We start from the raw sequence: 13,287 nt of genomic DNA on the forward strand, positions 1-13,287 counted from the left end.
AAGGTGGTTTGAGCAAATTATTTCATGTAACCCATCGATCTTCATGTCATGATCTGCTGGTTTGGTTTGTCTTACTCTGTTGTATGTACCATTTGTGTGTGGAAAATTAGACACATGGAGTGGGGAGTACTTTGTGGGTTTCAAACATGTGAATGAGAGACTTGGAGGGTGTTACCCTCGACTGTTAAACTCTCTCTTTTGTCCTTCAGTCTGAGCAGTGGTTGGTAGGGAGGGGCCTCAATTCGTTAACACGGTGTTTCCCAATTGGTGCTCCGTGGAACCCCAAGGTTCTGCAAAGTGAAAGTAAGGGTTCCGCGAGAACGCGGCATTGCCCCGCCCCCTCTTAAAGAGACAGTATTTTGCAGGTTTTTTTGCTCAACCAATTCTGGTGGGGCTCTTTTTTTTTTTTTTTGCTTGCTTGCCAAATTTTACTCTGGGAACCCTCGTGGTTCCTTGAAATTATTTTAAGCTGAAAAGGGTTTCGTGGCCAAATAAAATCAGGAAACGCTGCTTTAACAAAAAGAACAGCAGAGGTGAGGCCTGAGTCTTTTTGGCTGGGCTACACCCGAAGGAAGGGGCCAGGGACCCGAGGGTGCAGAAGACAGCCCTGGTTTAGAGTGGCAGCTGGAAAAGAGGTTTTAGGGTGAGTTTAAGTTTGTACTGAGGTTTCAGTGGAGAATGGGCCAAGCGGTTTTGTTTCTTTTGATTTGTAACCTACTTTGCTCTGCCTGCTTTCACTTATTGCTACTTAAATCCTACGGCTTCAACGTAATAAAACCATTTTTATTTTCTATCAAACCCAGTGTACGTGATTGTTACCTGGAGGGGCAACCAGTGTGCATATTCCCCCTTCCATTGCTAAAGGGGGCTTACCTAATTCTTTGGGGTTTGATCCCATCTGGGGACTGCTCTCTCAGGAGGCTGGGCCCTAAACTGCGCTCTCCTTGGACCTGAAATGGTTCAGTGTCTGTACTGCTCTTGGTGGGGGCAGGGACCTCAGCTCAGGGCCTTGGCTGGGGGAGACAAGCGGAGCTGGCCCAGCAGGACCAGGCAGTGAGGAGCCCCAGAGAGCAGGGAGTGGCCGTGTCAGCACCCCAGGAGGTACCCCCAAGGGGTCGTCTGTGACCTCACCCCATCACAGTCGCTATGGAGCTCATCTGCCCTCAGGGCTTATGAAAACTCCTCTGTTCCCATGTACTGGGCTCTTCAGTAACCCATGCTCATCTATCTACGCAGAGCTGTCCGGAGCACCTGGCCAGCTGCGAGTTCCAGAGGTCTCCGCAGACAGCGAAGCGGGGGGAATACCCCCGCCACGCCAGGCTTGGGGCTTTGCAGCTGCCTGCATGTGGAGCTGCGGTGTTAATGAAGAATGCCCAGGGACACAGAAGTGCCATTCAAACCTGTGTGGTTACACCCGTCAGCCCCAGTGAACGTATACAAGTGCAACCCCGTTGTCTGCAGCTCTGGGCGAAGCTGTTGTTCTGCACCAGGATGAATTAGTGTGCTCTGCAATAATCTGAGGTAATTATTCTTACAGACACAATAGCAGTCATTCTGTGGCAGCTCTCTGACAGCTAAAGAAGGTGGCGGCCTGTGAAAAATCAAGACGGCTTAATGTTCTTGTGCTGAATAACATTTTCCTGTCTCTTCTTGGTAATGATTTTTTACACCGTCGCAGGAGAATGGGTGCTCTGTGATCTGCAGACGCGGGCTGGCTGTGTGCTAGGATCCTGGGAATGGGGTACAGAGCCCCTCACTGTCACACAGAGACTGGCCCTTAATGAGGAGATGGGTCCAGCCCTACCTGTGACATTCAGCTCACCTCCAGGCAGAGACAATAAGCCGGGTTACGTGAGAGACAAGCGTCCTGGGGCAGAGGGGTAAAAGCAAAAGTCCCTGGAAAGCAAGAGAGGGTCTGCGAAAGAGCTGGCATGCAGCCTGGTTACTGAGGAGATGGGGAAGCGGGTATGAACCATTGCACTGCCCTGGGAAAGAGAGAGAATGGGTTCTCTCAGCTGGGGATCAGCTGAGCACAACCATGGGAAGAGGCTGGGGATTCCCTTAGCCCAGTGGTCCCCAACGATTTGAGGTTGCCGGTCACCAGGAGGCGTGGCCGTTCGGCCGCCGGGCACCAGAGGGTGGGGACACTAGCACGCCCGGGAGCGGGGCCCCCCTCAGAGCTGCGTGCCCGGGGGCAGGACTCCCTCCAAGTACCGCGCACCCGAGGGCGGGATCCCTCCCCGGGATCCCTCCCCCAAGCGCCGCCCCCCCAAGTGCCGTGCGCCCAGAGCACGGGCGGCCAATCTGCAGCGCTCCCGGGGCTGGCGCTCACCGTGCGCCATGCGCCCGGCTCCGGCACCATGCATGCATCACGTGTCCGGGGCCAGGCCAGCCCTGAGAACTTGTCGGGCGCACACAAATGCCCCTGGTGCCCGCGGGCACCGTGTTGGGGACCCCTGCCTTAGCCGCCGGCAGCAGGGCAGAGAACAGTGGAATCTCCTACCCAGGGGGAAGGGTGTGGGCCTGATGGGGCAAAAGAAATTCAATGACTATAAAGACACAATAAATTGGCCCCTGGAGAATACGCTGACAGTTCTTGGGCTGGGAACAAGTGATTTGGGAGAAACCAGAGGGCACTGAGAGGCCATGCTGGGACAGCACTCTGCCATGTGTCCTCGGCCTGAGTGCATGCCAGGTCAGCAGTGCCTGCCTCTCTCCTGGCTCTGAGGGGGCCCCTCTGAAGTGGCTTGTCTTGTTTCCTCCTCTGGTCTGTGCCACAAAGCACATTCCAGAGTTAGCGCTAATTGGCACGTCTGCATAGACGCCAAGGGAGGAACTGACCTCAGGGAGCCAGCTATCCTCTGGCCTCCCTGCTGGGTGGTCCTTGTGGTGAGGGCTGACATTGGGAACTCGGCCGTGTACGGTGCCGTTCTGTGTGTACCCAAAGGGCTCCCGGCCCACTTTGGCTCTCGGTCTGAGGTATTTCAGTTAAAATTCCTACACCCACCCAATAGCGGATTAACCACTGAGTCAACGGGATCTGTGTCCAGGGACCCGCGCCATTTGGGGGGGCTCTGGTAAAATGGTGCCCCTGTGCCCTGACCTTGCTCCCCCTGCCCACACAGCAGTCCTGCGAGGGGGCAGGGAGAAGACCCCGTACCCTGACCTGGCTCCCTGGACAAGGCAAGCCCCTGAACCTGACCCATTTTGCCAGCAGGAGTGCCAGGGAGGGATGATGGGTGACTGCAGGCGGAAGGGGTGAGGAGTGGGGGGGGGGGCTCCCACTTGCTCTGACCCAGAGCCTCAAAACACTGTAATCCGCCTCTACACCCACTTGATACCAGCACCACACACACTGCAGCAGCTGTGCACTTGTCGTTTTCAGGTATTCCATGAAAGCCTAGACCTCGCCTTCCTCAAGGACTCTGGTGGGACCCTGGAAGGGTTATGGAAATCCAAATGCACCATGTCTGTAGAGCCCATATTTTATATCCTGCCAAGAAGGTGGAACTCCAGGATTCAGCCCAGGGAAGACAGAGCAGCAGAATGGCAGACGGAGAGAACAGGTTGTTCTATATCTGTGGTTATTTATGCAGAGTGCAGCTTCATCCGCAGTGGAACATATGGGAATCCAAAAAGCAGGTGCCGGCTCTATCTACTGATCTCCAGTTTTTCGGGTAGGAAAGGGATCTATGAAACATCATGCTTGAGAGATGATACCCGCATTACTTCAGGAAGGGTCATTTCACTAGCAACTGGTCACTAAGCTAGTTATTCCGGTCACTAACACTGCAGCGAGATGGTCATTTCTGCCAATTCAAACCGTATCTGTACAGGAGTTAGCAGAGAAGGAACGCTGCTAAGGAGAGGCTGGCTGGCGGGCCTTGTGGTGAAAGCACAAGATTAGTATCTGGGCAACCTGGAGTGAGTTCCTGGCTCTGCTGTGGATCTTTTGGGTATGTCTACACAGCAACAGTTATTTCGAAATAACTTAGTCCGCGTCTACACAGCAGGCAGTTATTTCAAAATATTGTCAAGCTGGAGGACTTCTTACTCCAACTCCTGTAACCCTCATTGTACGAGGAGTAAAGGAAGTTAGACGAAGAGTATTCTATTTCGAAATAAGTGCTGTGTAGAGCTCCCAATTTCGAAATAAGCTATTTTGAAATAAGATAAGCAATTGACATAGCTCAATTTGCGTAGTTTATTTCGAGTTAAGCCCTGCTGTGTAAACGCACCCCCTGTGTGATCTTGGGTACATCACGGTCTCTCCTTGCCTCAGTTTCCCTTTCTGTAACGTGGTGCTAGTAACAGTTCGCTAGCATTGGGGCGTGGAGAGGATTTGTTGGGTGATGTTTGTGAGGCATTCAGATATTGTAAGGAAAGAGGTCATACAAACACACACACACAAGACTCACAGGAGAGACAGTGTCTCTGCATTGGCCTTTGCAAGTGCTCTGGCTTTGCAGATGTAAATTGCTGCTGGTGGTGTCATTTACTCCTGTGTGTTAGAGGCAGCAATGACAAAGAGTGGTAGCAAAGTAGGACTGTGAAAGACACAGGAATCCAAGGTGCTGAGCAGATAGTTGCTTGTCAGCTCCTGTTCATCCTACTTTTCTACTAACTGAAATATCTGTATCCGTGAAACTGCAAAACTCAAAGTCCTGCTGCTTGTTCTACAGGATAAATGTGACAATGGGTATTTTGCTCAGAGGGTCTGACAGGGTAGCCGGGCCCCTGCGCAAGGTGTTTGGGAGATCCGGCTCTGTGCTCCCACACGGGATGGGGTTTTAGAGGAAGGAGCAAGGCTGAGGCAGCTGGCCCTTAGCGCCACCCAGGGTGCACCGTGCTGACCCCTCAGCCAACCCTGAGAGCTGACCGGAGTATGCAGTGCAGTGCTCCAGAAGCAATTTCAAGGCTCTGGATGCTGCTGCTCCTGCAGTAGTAGTGGAGGTAGCCTAGAGCCCAGTGCCGTTTTATCCCTGTTGCCTCCCCGCTGTTGGCAGGCCTGAATTTGCTTTTGCGCCACCTCTTTCCTCGGAGGGTTTCATTGTGTTTTTCAAGCATGAAGACCTGGCTTGTATCGGGCCACGACATAAGTACATGCATGGGGGAGGGGGACAGAAACCTCTCCATGCCATTGTGTTCCCCCGGTGTAGTGGCCAGGCACATTCACAGTCCTTCCTAGTGGCCACCTCAAGAAGTCATGAGAGAATTAGAGCTATGATGGCCGCCTTCTTGGCCAATACACTCAGGACCTCTCTGGTGTAGACATACCCTTACTTGACCACTCTCCCTCCCGCCCCCGAGCTCTCACAGTCACCATCAGAGGGTTTGTGATCCTGGCTGCATTGTGGGGGTTGCTGCCCCAGCCTGGTATCTTGTTTGAAAATTCTAGATGTTGGAGGACAATGTGCATCTGTAAGGCATAAGACCAAGCCGATGGCTCCCGTTCAGAATAGCTGCAATCAATGTCTACAGAACATGTGATCTCACTGCTCCGAGCAAACATTTCCTCTCCTCTACAGGTGAGAAACTGGCAGCTAATAACCAATCACTGAGCTCTCCCTTTCTGTAGAATGGGAATCTTTCCTAAAGAAGTAACATCTCTTCTATATGGAGGCTTTGGCCTTCTTCCGCCAATGGACTCTTTCAAGCCAGCAATATTTGTTTAAGGCAGCAATGGGCAGCCTAGGCTAGTGAGTGGGGCACACGAGTGGCCCTCCTTCATCTCAGTGGGTCACAGGACTGTCGTAATCAAGATGGTCCCATGACCCCAGGCTAGGTTAGTTTTGCTCACTGCGCTTGCATGCCTAGAATGTGCGGGGGTGTGGATCGAATCGTAGCAGTGCTTTGATTCGATGCAAAGGGAGTGCATGGCTCTCAGTCAATGTTGTGTGCAATCAGCATTCATCTCACGTCACGTGCCTTTGCTTTACGTGCATGTCACTTTAGTAAAACCGGTAGGAAAAAAACTACACAGACAACCTTGCCCCTGGCAACCTTTCATCTGCGTGATGGTAAATGTCTGGTGGGCCACGCATAGGATCTGATGGGCCGTATGCAGTCCTTAGGCTGCAGGTTGCTTGCCACTGGTTGAAGGTGAATTCAATAGGAGTACTCTCCTGCGGAAAGTCACTTGGCCGCATCAGCATTTGTGTGACTGTGGTGGAGCTGATCTGTAATAATTTATGAACACTGTATGTTGACCTGGATGTTGGGATGTGCACTGTATGACCAGTGGCTTTCACATCAGCAGTGTTGACAATCACTCTGGATAAGGCGTCTTCCAGTGAACATTTGGGGGCTCGTACAGGGTAGCAGGAAAGCCACTGGCCCAGAGGAGACTGGTTCCATGTCCCACAGACCCCACCAAACTGGTTTTGGACAGAGGGGCCTGAAAGCCTATGCACTGAGGGTACATCTACACTGCATGTGTATTTTGGGATACTACTTACCATCCTTCAGTTCTTCCTCATTTTTTCAGGAAGAATGACTCTTGCGCAAGAGGGGGTTTTTGCACAAAAAGGATCAGTCTACACAGCTCTTTTTTGTGCAAAAGCCTCTTGTGCAAAAACAGCCCCTAATTCATTATGCAAATGAAGCACAGCGATATTCTATTCCGTGCTTCATTTGCATAAGCTTTTGCGGAAGAAGGGTGCAGTATAGATGTAGCTAGGTGTGTGGGTTACATAAGGTATTGTTTTTGCAAATTCTAGTGACAAACATTACACCGTGAATAACTGAGTAGCTACAGAAACCTACGTTCTAACGTGCCTGGTAACCATTTAAAAAAGCAGCGTTTCCATTCTGCTGGAATGTAGTGTTTCCAAAGACAGGGTTGGCTTTGTTCTGTACTTGAGAGAGCGATGACTGATGCAACAATCTATTCAGTTCTGTTCTATATCGGTTCTGGTCTATATTGGTTCTGTACCGCGCTAATCATTGCAGTATCTCAGCACCTTTGAGTTGCACGTTAGTGTAACGTGACTAACATCTGTCATGCATGTGTTCTCTCATCCTCTGCCTGGGCGAGAAATGTGTGCTGTGGAGGGTCGGGGTAGGGGTTTTTAAGACAGATATCTGCTGCTCTGTGTGTGTGAAAGAAGGAAAGTTCGAAGAAATGGGCCTAATGCTTGAAGTGGAATGTGATGTAGTTTGTGATCATCCACAATGGGAAGTCTGATCTACCCAACCTTAATTACACATGTGCTTTTACTGATGCACCCGGTCCCCTTGACTTCAATGGGGGCTTAGCTCCTCTGCAAAATAACCCCCTTGTTTATGCCTGTCACAAGACATGAACACCTTTTAAAGAAGGTGGGCTTAGTTCCATCAGTGACTAATTAACTGCTGAGGCCAGGAATCAGGTGAAAGCCTCCAGATCACCTGATTCTTAGATAAAAGGCCAACAACTATTTTGGCTGGTAGAGAGACTTTCCGAGCATTGGTAGGTGCCTACCAGATCTGCAAAGAGGCCAGGTAGCAGTATCTGGATTATGATGGACTGTTTTTGACACACAAATTCCTCCTTGAAGAAAGTGCTTTGAGATCTTCTGTCACAAGAGAGCAAAAATTGTCTTTTCATGCCTTTATGCATTACTACTGGTCCTGATTCTTCTCCTAGGTCGGCTGGCCTATGATGTAGCCAATCTCTGCAGCTTCAAGTTTGAGGGAATGGCTTGTCCAGAAGGCATCTAAGATCTTTTTTCCCCGGACTCGGCCCTATCACTGAAGGTGAAGCTCTCTGCCCTTTAAGGTGCAAAAGAAGCATCTTAGTTAAAACCAGCAGCAAAACCCTAACACGCTTTTCCGAGCCTACCGGTTGGTGTTCTGCGCTGTCATTATAGCAGGGGACCTTAAATCAACTGTAGATGTTAATTTAACCAATATGAATCCATTAGTCTAATTTGTCAGGGAGCATCCCTAACTGATTATCTGGGCTTATAAATTAATCCAAATGTCTGTAGCTAAGAAATGTAGCAAGTCATAGGTCACTGCTCTAAGCCGCACAGGCCCTAGATGAAAGGGATGTCAGTGCTGATAGCTGGCGGGAGAATGGAAGCCTAAATGACAGCTGCTTAATCAGTGGGCACAAAGACAAAGGGGCCATGGTTTCAATGTAAAATCGAGCCATTGTTTTAAAAGCGGCATTGAGGTAAGGATGGGGGGGTGTCGATCACAGCAGATAAAGGGACAGGCAGGCTAAACATCAGACTTTTCCCAGGAGCATTCACCCTGACATCTGGACTCCTGCCATTAAGGAAGCCAGATACAGGTCCTTGCCTACAAGGGATGTGTTAGACCAAGTAACACAACATTTGGATCTGGACTTGGCACAACCTTTAAATGGCTCTTTAAAGAAGCCTGATTAAAGAGTCCATCTAGGACAGGGGGTGTAACCTGGAGCAAGGTCTGGGAAGGGATATGGGTGCAGGAGAAGGATTCTGGCCAAGGGGGAAGAATTTTGACCTGGGGTTGGGGGTGCAGGAGGGTTTGAGTTAGGGTACCTGAGGCAGGGAATTGGGATGCCAGAGGAGTAGGGTGCCAGAGGCACTTACCTAGGTGGCTTCCAGCCAATAGCCCAGCAGGACCCTCAGGCAGGCTCCGTGTCTGCCACAGCTGCCATGTGCCTCTCTGCACCATGCACCAGTGCGGGGCGGGGGGGCGGCTTTGCACGCTGCCTCTGCCCCCAGCGCAATCGCTCAACTCCCACAGGCTGGACCAGCCAATGGCAGGTGAGAGATTGTGCTGGGGGCAGGGGAAGCACATGACACCTCCCTCCCTCTGGTGCAGGGCACAAAGAGGCACATGGAGCCTGCTGGAGGGTCCCTGCGGGTTGTGGGCCAGATTCAAAGGCTTGGCAAGCCGGATTCAATCTGCGGGCCATATTGTGCCCACCCCAGTCCAGGAGCAGGTGGTGTTATTGTCCCCATTTCACTGCTGGGTAAAATGAAGAGCCTGGTCCAAAGCCGAGTCTTTTCATTGCCGCCCGTGGGTTTGCATCGGACTTTCGGTGACGGGTGTAAGGTCATTCAAGATGTCAGCTAGACATTAGAATAAATCCCAGATCTCCTCGATTCCAGGCTAGTGCCACAAGTAACTCTCTTCTTTCTGGTTAGAAAACCTGAAAACGTCCTCCTTTTCCCCCGTTCCTGGACCTCCAGTCCATCACCTGTGGAGTAGCTTTAGAGATAAAAGCTTGGTTGGTTCATCATGGAACAAAATATTCCAGTCTTCTCTTCCTGGTGTGTGTTTTCTTCTACTTCCACCAAGGGGACATAGTGGGAACAGACAATCATTTTCTCAGCTGCAGCCAAGCAGTATGCTGTGCTGGTCCAGAGGGAGGTGCAAAGCTTGGTGTTGTAATCCCTTACCCCCAGGCTGGCTGTATGCAGTCCTTGTCAGATATCTCTGCAGCTTGAAGGCTGCTGTAAATGAGGCTGGCTCCCACCAGACGCAAGGAGCCAGAATGACAAGATGGGGATTGAGATTGGGGGGGACACTCCAGTCATGCTCCCCCCTCCCCTTGCTCCATCTTTGCTCTCAATGCTGACATCTGGAAATGAAATAGTTTAGAAGTCTCTATGCAACCCCATGCACTAGCATAACCCTCCTTGGGGCCAATTATGCTGGCTTGACAGTGTATGCGTTTCATCATCATTCATGAGGATGAGGTTGTTTTAATCTGCAGAACCTAAAATCATCCACAAAAGTTTAAAACCTGCTGTGTCAGGCCATAGATCATGGGTGGGGGAATCAAAGGTCCAGGGGCCAAATGTGGCCCCTGGCTTGCCTGGCTCCAGCCCCCAAAGCTCAGGGCTCCCCCTCCCCAGCATCGGGGAGCTCATGTTGGTGCCCTCTCACCCCACTGCAGGGCTGGAGCACACAAAATCTACCAGCCTGGGCCCCCCTCGGCTCTGGTGTGTGAGAGGAATGAGGGGAGGCTCTTTTTCCTTCTCAGTCACAGGCCACGTCAGTGTGGGTTGGTTTGTTTGTTTTGCTTCTCACTTGTGTGCAGCCCCCGGCCCAAAAATGGTTCCCCACCCCTGCCATAGATTAATCATGAATTGCCTGGAATTAGGCAAAAACTCTCCCCGCATGCTCTGGTATGTTACTGCCTAATCATAGAACCCTGGAAGGGACCTCGAGAGGTCATTGAGTCCAGTCCCCTGCCCCCATGGTTGATGATTGAACATAAGATTATAGTTGATGATTGAACATAAGAATGGCCATACTGGGTCAGACCAAAGGTCAGTCTAGCCCAGTGTCCTGTCTTCTAATAGTGGCCAATGCCAGGTACCCCCAAGGGGAATGAACAGAACAGGGAATCATCAAGGTATGTCTAGACTGCAAGCTTCTTTCGAAAGAAGCTTTTTCGGAAGAGATCTTCTGAAAAAACTTCTTTAGAAAGAGAGCATGCACACAGCAAAAGCACATTGAAACAGAGATCTGCGTTTTCAACAGATAGCATCTATTCAGTGTGGACGCTATCTCACATTTAAGCTATGATTATTATGGACGGAGTGGCCACCAGGGTACCTGTGCTTTTTCCTGTTTCCTCTTCTTTCGAAAGAACTCCCTCTTCCCCATCCACACACGCCTTTTTTCGGAAAGAGCTCTTTTGGGAAAGGTGTTCTTCCTCATAGAATGAGGTTTGCCAACGTCGGAAAAACCCCTCTGTTCTTTCGATTTTTCTCTCAAAAGAATGCAATAGCCATGTGGATGTAAGTGAAGTCTTTTTGGAAAAACGGCCGTTTTTCTGAAAAAAACTTGCATTCTAGATGCACCCCAAGTGATCCCACTCCTTGTTACCTGTTCCCATCCTCTGACAAACAGAGGCTAGGGACACCATTCCTACCCAGCCTGGCTAATAGCCATTGATAGACCTAACCTCCATGGGGTTTTGTACCTTTCTCTGAAACATCCATTCTGGGCTCCTTTCAGAGGCAGGATACTGTTGGCCTGATATACCTTGGCAATTCCTTCCTGCCTATGTGAGAGCTCATCTGCTATCTTTCCTTCTGAGATTCCTCCAAAGCTTTTAAAGCAAAGAAGGCCAGAGAGAGTTTTTAGTCCATCCACCGTGGTCCATCCATCATTTTACAATCAAAAACTCTCCACCCCATTGATCTGTCTCTGTGAACAGATGACTGGAGTCTGTACTATCTATGCCTTTCAGCTATGCATTGTTATTCGTACAGCTTGGACAGGTTGTGGAGAATTAAAGGTGAAGAGGCGAATGTGGGGGGGGGGAGGAATGGGTAGTAAAGCAGCTGCTTAATGAGTCAAGCTGGAGTGCTTCTGGAAAACCACCTTTCCCTACTTTGTCTGTTGTTCATTATGTAGGCTTTTCCACTGGAGAGCACATTAGCACGGTTACCATAGTTTAATCTGTTTCACCTCCTGCAAGATCACTCTTTCATCTTGGTCCCAGTTTGCTCATTCCTAGCAATCATCACAGTCGTTTGCATCCATCTTTCCTTAAGAGGCCTCGCCCCTGCCTTAGGCATCTGTTGCCTTGTTGCTTTTGTTTTGGTTACAACTAACAGATGTTCTTCTCGTGCAAACTCGAGGTGCAATAGGAATTCTAAGTACAGGTGGTCCCAATCTGCAGAGTTCACATGTGGGTCTAAATGATCCCAAATTTCAGTAGTATTTGAATCCAAGCCTGGTTATGAAAGTGCATCGAAGTGGCAGATCCAAATACTACTAAAATAGATGTAGGATTTATAATGCGGATGTGTTTTATGCTGGTTGTTAGGCCTTGATTCTGTGAAGAATGCCAGTCTTCTTCCATCATGGACACCAAGGAAATCCATGATGGTGGCAAGGAATAATAACTGGAAAATGACAGAAGTCCATTCGATGTTGTATGTAATGCCTTATTTGTTTTGTCCCCACAATGCCACACAGGCATCAGGAGGGGTAGCTAGCTAGTCCAGGTTCTCTGAATGCGAAAAGCAGGTAAACAGATTATATATTTTTACTGGTATAAGAAATCAGCCACCATTGATGGGATACTAATGTTTTCTGTAGCATCCTGCCAAGGGTATGTCTACACAGCAGTGTTATTTCAGAATAATTGATGTTATTCCGAAATAACACGGTGTGCGTCTACACTACAAGCTTTTATTTCAAAATAATGTCAAGCTGGAGGACTTCTTACTCTGACTCATGGTAACCTTCCTTTCACGAGGAGTAAGGGAAGTTGAAGGAAGAGGGTTCTTCCTTTGACTTCCTGCTGTGTAGACAGCGCCAAAAGCTGAATTAAGCTATTTCGACTTAAGCTACGCAATTGACGTAGCTGAAGTTGCGTAGCTTAATTCGACTTTAGCCCTGCTGTGTAGATGTACCCCTAATGATTCGCAGCGTTATCAGAACTTACATTCACATCTGCTTGATTTCCTGCCTTGCTTCTTCCAGCATGATTTAAGTGGCTGCTCTCTCGAGAACTGAGTTTCAGCTGCACCATCACCTAGGGCAACAGTACAGTGAGGTGCATGCCTGCCTTGGTGAAGAATCACATCTGCTGTTGCCCATGTTTGTATCATTTTCCGGCCGGTGACCCAGTCAGTCCTCCTGTAGATTGGGTTACTGGAAACAAGAATTCTTTCACCAAGGAGGTCTTCCAGAGTCCCTTGGTGGCAGTGTGTTTGGGTAAATCTATACCTGTTTTGCGCCGCCACCTTCTGACTGTTCTCTTTCCCCAGTTTTGTTGCAGCTGGCTTGCCTCTAATTTTAACATGCATTGCTGGGCTGGTTTTATGTTTGTTTGTTCCCTGCACTATCACAAATACTCTAGTGGGAAATAGATCCTTAAAAATAAACCTACCTCTGCCATCAAAACTGCTCCACCAAGCCCCTTTGCTTTCTCCTTCTTTGCCCTACCCTTAGTCATGACACCTTAGCAAAAGTGCAAGGTCCTTGTCTTTGTACAGGTCTGTAAAGTGCCATGGGTCTTATGGAAACATAGAACTAAAAAGAACAGAGACAAAGAGATCGATAAGAAAATTGTGCACGTGGGCATAACCAGGTGTTGCTAAACTGTCATGCAGTTTTGAAGCTGTTTCACATTTTTAATGACAACTATACATAGCTACAGATATAAATACTGTATAGATAGAGATATTTTAAGGCCCTAAATACGTGGTAGCTTTTGTTCTAGATGAAGTCTGAAGCAGAACTGAGAGGACCCCAGGGGTGTGTCTAGACTACATGCCTCCTTCGACGGAGGCATGTAGATTAGCCAGATCGGAAGAGGGAAATGAAGCCGCGATTAAAATA

The sequence above is a fragment of the Pelodiscus sinensis genome, chromosome 10, assembly GCF_049634645.1.
Source record: "Pelodiscus sinensis isolate JC-2024 chromosome 10, ASM4963464v1, whole genome shotgun sequence".
Taxonomy (NCBI): Eukaryota; Metazoa; Chordata; order Testudines; family Trionychidae; genus Pelodiscus; species Pelodiscus sinensis.